This window comes from Onychostoma macrolepis, chromosome 18, assembly GCF_012432095.1.
Source record: "Onychostoma macrolepis isolate SWU-2019 chromosome 18, ASM1243209v1, whole genome shotgun sequence".
In the NCBI taxonomy this organism is placed as follows: Eukaryota; Metazoa; Chordata; class Actinopteri; order Cypriniformes; family Cyprinidae; genus Onychostoma; species Onychostoma macrolepis.
The window spans coordinates 884357-892500 of NC_081172.1; positions in this window are offsets into that span (position 1 = coordinate 884357).

The window sequence follows — 8144 nt, forward strand, 5'->3', positions numbered from 1 at the left end:
AACATTTTAGGTTTTAACTTAAATTTACAGTTAAATACCGTAATTTCATTAACTGATATAATGTTAATATACCAACCTATTGAAGTACTGAAATCTGTTTTGTACCTTTGAAATACACTGATAACCACCAAATGCAGGCGGTGATGAGAGTCACATGATGAACCAAAGCCCATCACAAGCAGCTTTTAAATAATAACATGTATAGAAGGTGCACAGTGTCATTCACACAAACACTAAACACCATCATGGTGAGACTCGTTAAACTGAAATATGCAATAAACATTAATTTAACAACATTAGATGTAACATACAGCCCTAATAAACATAACTGATAAGAAAAAACTAAGAAACATCGTTATTTCAAAGAAAAAACATCAAATTCAAACTAAATTTGAAATGCAACGCAGGGAATTCTGGGAACGTCAATTTACGGTTTTTCCCTGTAAATTTTACATTCTTTTTCACTTCCAAAAGCGGTATTTCACCGTTTTTTTTGTCTGAAATGTCTATTACAGTTTTTCACCGTATATATTAGGGGAACTTACCGTTAACCATTTAACAGTTTTTTACCGTAGCTTTTTTTACAGTTAAAATCACGGTCATTTTTTACAGTGTAAATAAGGGGATAATGGACACCCTTGCCTAATAACACGTGACAAGTCAAATCTAGGAGAAGTACCATATTTTAATTTAATTGTGCTACTACAGTTATAATATAGAGTTCTTACTGCCTTACAAAAATATTCACCAAAACCAAATTTTTCCACTGATTTAAATATAAATTTATGTTCAACTGAATCAAAAGCTTTATAAAATTCCAGGAAAAGAATAAAACTATTATGTTCCAGCAAATCACTATAATCCAATAAGTCTAAAACTAATCTAATATTATTCATTTTATGTCAATCCCTCATAAATCCAGACTGAGTCTCATCGATAACAGTATCCAAACAATCTTTTACCAAATATTATGGCGAAAATTTTATAGTCATTGTTAAGGAGTGTGATGGGTCGCCAGCTGTCTAAGTTGGTTTATGAATTAATGTTATGATACCTTGCATCAATGTGGGAGGTAAAGCCTCTTTTTCAATACGTTCTCTAAAAACCTGAGTTAAAAAGGGAGTAAGTTCATCAGCAAATAATTTGTACAGTTCAGCTGTAAGTCCATCACACCCTGCATGCGGATTTATTGTTTTTCAAACTCTTAATTGCTCTTTGTACTTCCTCAGATATAACCTTAACATAATTAACTAAGTCTAGAAATGAGGACGTTGTCTGCTCTGAATACCTTGAACTATAAAGATTCTTATAAAACTGGCACTAGTTTGCTATTTCCTTTGGATCGTTAACAGTTTTGCCATCAACACATAGTTGTTCAAGCTTAAAAAAATATGTGGAATTGTTTTCTCCCTCTTCGAGCCATTTTTTCCTGGATCTTATATAAGCACCCCTAGTCTTTGATAAGTATAATTCATCCAATTTCAGATTTTTCCTCCAGAGACATGCAATCAAAATTATTAGACTGAGATCATTTCATGATTAGGCTGTTTTCAAGAACCCTTCTTTTTTTTTTTTTTTTTGAAGTTCCAACTTTTCTTAAATAAACACCTATCTCAAACTTAAGAAGCTCCCAATTGGTACCAAAAGAATTTTGAATTGTGGCTGCTTTCCAGTAGCTAACAATTCATTCTTTAATTTTATTCTTTACATCTGGTAATTCTAACAGTGAACTGTTAAGTTACCACAAAGAAGCTCTGCATTGGCCTGTTACATAATCTGCCATTAAAGGGGTATTAATAAAGTTTTGTGGTCGGTCAAGGGGGTACATTGAATACCGACATTTAGATCAAAATTTGACATACATTTTGGATATGAGCCAATAATCAATATGAGATTGTCTTGATCCACTTTTATTGGCCCAAGTCTAAATTGTTAATCTCTGTCTCCAAATGTCCACCAATTCAAATGTATCTATTAGGTCTAAAAGTGCAGGACTAGAACAAGCCGTCCTTTTTGGAGGATATCTGTCCAAAGAATGAAAAATGCATTAGGAAATTTTTTAGACCAATATGTAAGCTTCATCTAATTTGTTTAAAAAAATAATAATTATCCAAAGAATTATTGTTTCTTTTTTTTTTCTTCTTTTTTTTTAATGCCAAGGTACCAAGTATGGAAGCCCAACTTTTTATCTCACAATTCTGACTTTTTTTCTCATAAATGTGAGATGTAAACTCGCAATTGCGAGTTATAAAGTCAGAATTGCGAGATTATATAACACAATTCTGAGATGTAGCCTAAAGTTGCAATGGCGAGAAAAAAAGTCAGAATTGTGAGGTAAAAAGTTACAATTCCCTTTTTTATTTTTTATTCAGTGGCGGAAACGGTCTTCCATACCAAAGAGAAAACATACTGTAAAATATCAACATCATGTGCAAAGCGGTGACATTACATGCAAAGCACCATTTATACATGTAACATTAAATTAATAATACAAAACAAAAGTTTTATCAAAAAAAAAAAAATGATGAAATAAATTAACTAAAAGCTTTAAGATTCTTGGAAGGTAAAATAGTTTGGATATACCTCTTTTCAAAAAAACAATAAATAAAGATTTTGATGAGTGAATTTACTGTGGTGAAATGAAATTTAATTTAATGTTAATATAAAATATTCATTAATTTGATCTTTTTGTATATATTAAAGAAGCCAAACAGTACATCCTTAAAAAGCAAAGAGAAAGCCTGGAGCATATTGCGATTGATAACATTAGAGAATTCAGTCCAAAATAGCATGTGTGAGGACAATCCCAGAACAATCACGTGTAAACTGTTTGATTCATAAAACATCTGGAAGACTTTCTGAATGTATAAGCAGCAGACTATTTTAGAAAGGAACATTTAAAAGATGAAAAAGAAGAATTAGGGAGTATCAATAAATTATGAATAATTTATAACTATTGTTTGAATATTATGCAATCATGTAATCAATAAAATCTGAATTTGAGTATTTTAAAATGTAATTTAATCGAATCACAAGTACTTAATTTTTGGAATCTGATTACGTAATCCAGATTACATGTAATCAGCTCTGTTTATCACAATATTAAAAGATATAAAGCTGAATCTACGTAAAAGATTTGTGAGGAAAACAAACATCTAAAACAAATGTTTCTCAAAAACACGATTTTCTCCTAAATCAAGGGTTTTGTGTTCACACAAAGACTGCACAATTTTAAAATACACAAATTCACGTTATTTACATGTAATGCAAGCATCCCCAAACGTTTTTGTCATCTGAACTTCTTTCACCTAATATATTTACATGAAGTACCCCTGAGATTTTAAAAGAAATATTTTAATAAGTATCACATTTGCATGTGGTTAATCACATGACATGCAGGTAAACAATTAAATATTTTATTCTTTTTTAGTAAGTGTTTTATTTTGATTGATATTATTCTAAAAATTACCATTTTTATGATTCAATTAATTATTAACTTTTCATTAAACTCCTGCACTTCATGTTATTAATTTCAATGAATGGAATATATTTTCCTATTCCTTGTATTTTTATATCAATGGTATGAGATTATCCCATTTAAATCAATGTGATAAACGATTTAGGTAAAAAGTAATATAAAAGTTATCAAAAATTAGTTTGATTATATTACCTAAAATGTGTAATGTAATGTATTATTGAGTTTAACGTGAGGATAATGTGGAATTTCATATATGTGATTGTAAGGTTTAATATGCAGATAGAATGTATGTGTGTGTGTGTGTGTGTGTGTGTGTGTGTGTGTGTGAGTGTGTGTGTGTGTGTGTGTGTGTGTGTGTGTGTGTGTGTGTGTGTGTGTGTGTGTGTGTGTGTGTGTGTGTGTGTGTGTGTGTGTGTGTGTGTGTGTGAGTGTGTGTGTGTGTGTGTGTGTGTGTGTGTGTGTGTGTGTGTGTGTGTGTGTGTGTGTGTGTGTGTGTGTGTGTGTGTGTGTGTGTGTGTGTGTGGATGGCGAAGTGTTGCTCTGGTGTTGGTTAAACCTTTGGGTTGGTGATAATGAAGGAATCACAGGCTGGATTACTGTGATTCCTTCATTATCACCAGCCCACAGGTGTAACCGACACCAGAGCAACACTTAGCCATCCACACACACACACACACACACACACACACACACATTTATACTGTGACCTGTGATGTCAGGCTGATGTGTCACCCAGTATTGTAAAGCTCAGATTTGTTTTGATCATTTTCCCAAAATTAATGACATCATTGTGTTCTGTGAATTCATGAGAAGAAAGCTCTATTTTTAACGCGACCCATACATCCCACAAAACAATACAGTTCTCACTATTCTTCAAAACAACCCTAAAATCCTGGCAGAGAACATATAAACCAACCACACATGTTTATAGTGAAGAACTATAGGAATTCTGTCAGGAACTGTTATCTGATGGGCTGGACATACACACGTACACACACATGCACACTTACACACATACACACCACAGGCAGGGTGTGAATTATACACTGACCTTTGGAGCATATGATGGGAATTATTCTCAGATTAGTAATTCTTAACAACAAGATGGTATACATTAACATTTGCACATGAAACATGTATTACATTCTGTATCTTTCTCATGCATTTGTTCATTTTGTTAAATTAAACGTTTTGTTCTTTGATACATCGTTTTGTTTTTAATATAAATATATTAATATGAATTTATATATATATATATATATAAATTTACATAAGCCAAAATTTATAGCCTTTGTGATAGGCTGTATGAGTTGTTTGCAACACCAAGGTCATGGGTTCAAATCCCAGGAAAGCAAGAACTGTTCACACTATAAATGGAGAAGCAGGCACCTCTCGCATTCGCCTGAAGGTGGCGCTGCTGTATTTCATTCTATTGTGAAAAACATGACTCAGGCTTGTGCTTGACTTTCTCCAGAAAATGGCCAAAAAATCTGAAAGTGATCAAAGCGCTGCTCACCTGTGTGTGCTCATTATAGTATTTGTTGTGTATGCAGCCACATAAAAAACGCCATTAAATGAATCACTCTGGTGCTTGTAATTAAATAAACTAGGAATTCTTCTCGTTGCCAGATGGACCAGTCCAGGTGCAGAATTAGTGCATCCCAAATAAGCCACACTCAAAATAGTATAGGCTACTAAGATCTTCAAAATGCATCCATGCATGCTTTTCAGGTAATATTACCCACAAGCCCTTGTGCAAAGGAACCGCAGGAGGTCGATGCTGTTTTCATTTGAACATTAATGACTTTTGTTCACACAACTATGAAACTCCATTTCTGCCATGGTTGCAACACTTTTTGCATTTCCTTTAGTTTATCAGAGACTGTTTGTATAAGAAAGCCAAAATTTTAAATTCCATAAAGTCACATCTGTCAGCTATACTCACCCATATTGCTGCAACATGTGTACATACTGTATATATACGCACAATTTACACTTGAATAGACAAAGTGAAATGTTGCAACTGACCCCACAACAGGGTACAGTTGCAATATTCATTAAAATGTAATTTAATTTGCAATTAAATGCAATGTCTTTATTTTATTTGTGCACAGAAAGGGTCTTCAATAAGGTAAAATGGCTGTGTAAAACCAAAGAATAGTAAATGGAAAAACATTCTCAAGTAACAATTAGATTTTTAACCTATTTACTTAAAAAAGGAGAGATACCTAAAGGGGTTCTTTATTAATCCATAAAATTGCAATTATGTAATGTTATGGCAAGCTTTTAAAACAATGTCGTCGTATAAGGGACAGCATGCTGGGACGGTTGCAACAACATATTACAACAGTCCCTACACTGATAGCCGTGATAAATATAGCTAATTAGCTTGATACAATATCATTGACACATGCCTATTAGAAGCTCAGAAAACTCTGATTAAAATGTTATGTTTGTACAATGCGTCACGTAAACAACTTAGATACCATGACAAAAAATCTGATCTTTAAAAAAAATACTTTTTTACCATGAAAATGATTTTTTGTAGAAGAAATGGTCACATGAGGCTGATTTCTTCCAGGAAGGATGAGGGACTAATAGAGCATGTGCAGTATGAATATCATCACTGTAGCTTACCTCACTATGAAAAGTTGAGGTTATGACTTTTAAAGTGGAAATTTTGACATACCAAGTCATAATTATTAGATGAAAAGTTGAAATTACATACCAAGTGGAAGAAAAATCTAAATTATGAGACTTTTTTGCTTTTATAATTGTGACTTAGCACTTTTCATCTTATATTAATGACTTTTAAAATCATTATTTTTTTTACCAAAGCATGATTTTTTTTTCTTATGTGGCGCAAATGGACTTCCATAAAATAACACTTTAACCCTCGGTTGAAAGCCTAGTCACGGACTAAAATGTCTGAGCTGTTTCAAATGAAATAAACTTGCACTGATTGATTTTAAAATATATCAATGCCTTTGTTTTGTCTCAAGATGAACACCAGTAATGTATTTTTCCAAGGCGCGTTTTATTAAAATTAGTAAATGTTCTAATTGAACTATGCCCTGTCTGTGAAACCACGCCATCAATATTAGTGATATTAGGACATAATTTTGTGATATGATTTTCCAATACTGTTTCCCATCACTGACTACATACTTCTAGTGTGTAATTGTGCATATTTTGACTGTTTCTGTCTGGTTTTTTTCTCATTAAGTGGTTTGATGTGACATTATTTTACTCACAGAATTTAACACACTTATTTATCATGCTGTCAAACGTCTTAACGAGACTTTATATCGCCCGTATAATATCGGGTTGCCAAGAAAATGTGTTATTTCTCGGCTAATGAGCATTAATGTAAAGCCGTTACTGACACTCCCGCCTCTGGAGTTTTTGGCGCGAATCCACCGCTGCTCTGCGCGCGTGTAATTTTATGGGTTAAAAAAGCGCGGCAGAGTTTCAGATCTTATGGCGGAAGGGGATGCGTGACTACACATGCTGTGTTTTTACTTTTACAAGGCTTGCGCGTGATTCTGCTTTTATACACTCGTTTAAGTACACAGGGTTGTTTTTTTACACATCAAACCCCAGAGCACGCGCGCCGCCGGAGTCTCGCACGCAACCGCATGCGCGCGCACGCACAGACGCGAACCATGTGGACGCGATGGAGGCCACACAGAGAGAGTTCTGGGACAGGCCTTCTTTCTATTACAACATTAGTACTGATGTCTTATGAATGATATTTGTTTTTCCAGTGTGGAAACAAACAGAGAAGAGACGAGACAGACAGAGGAGTGAGACAAATATCAGACTGAGATCAGACAAGTAGCCTACACTCTAAAAAATGCTGGGTTCAGCCTGTTGGGTCATTATATTGGGTTACTTTTAATATTTGTACTGGGTGCTGCTGGGTAGTTTTTCTGTAACTATGGCCGTTTCTCAAACGGAAGGCTGCATCCTCCGGAAGTCGCATTTGCAGGCTGCGTACGTCATCAATCCTGGTTTATTTCAGTTAACGGAGAATTATATTCGCGAGTCATAAGCATATTACAACAATTTACACTTAAGATCTTCTTTATGACGCATGCAGTCTACAAATGCGACCTCCGGAGGATGCAGCCTTCCGTTTGAGAAACCATTTGACCACTGGATTTAAAAAATAATAATTTCAGGTTTAAGACATTGCATCAGCTACCAATGAACACATTAATTTTCATGTCACTCAGTTGGAAAGGGTTAGGGGTCATATGACGATGCTAAAAATAACATTATTTCGTGTTTTTGGTGTAATGCAATGTGTTTACACAGTTTAAGGTTCAAAAAACAGATTATTTTATTTATTAAATACTTTATTAATCCTTCACTGGAAATTAGATTGTTACAGCAGCAACCACAATTCAAAACACAAAAATACACTTTGAAAACAAACAAACAAAGCGGTGTGCTCTGATTGGCCAGCTATTTAGTGTGTTGTGATTGGCCGAATACCTCAAGCGTGTGATGGAAATGTTACGCCCCTTACCATATTTGGAAACACACAGAGTCTCCATGACAACAACACTACAGCGAGAATGAAAGTTACACTTTCTTTCTTTGCGAAAACATTTGGGCGGTGTTATGCAAATCTTCCCACTCAGTGGGCGTGTTTGAATGA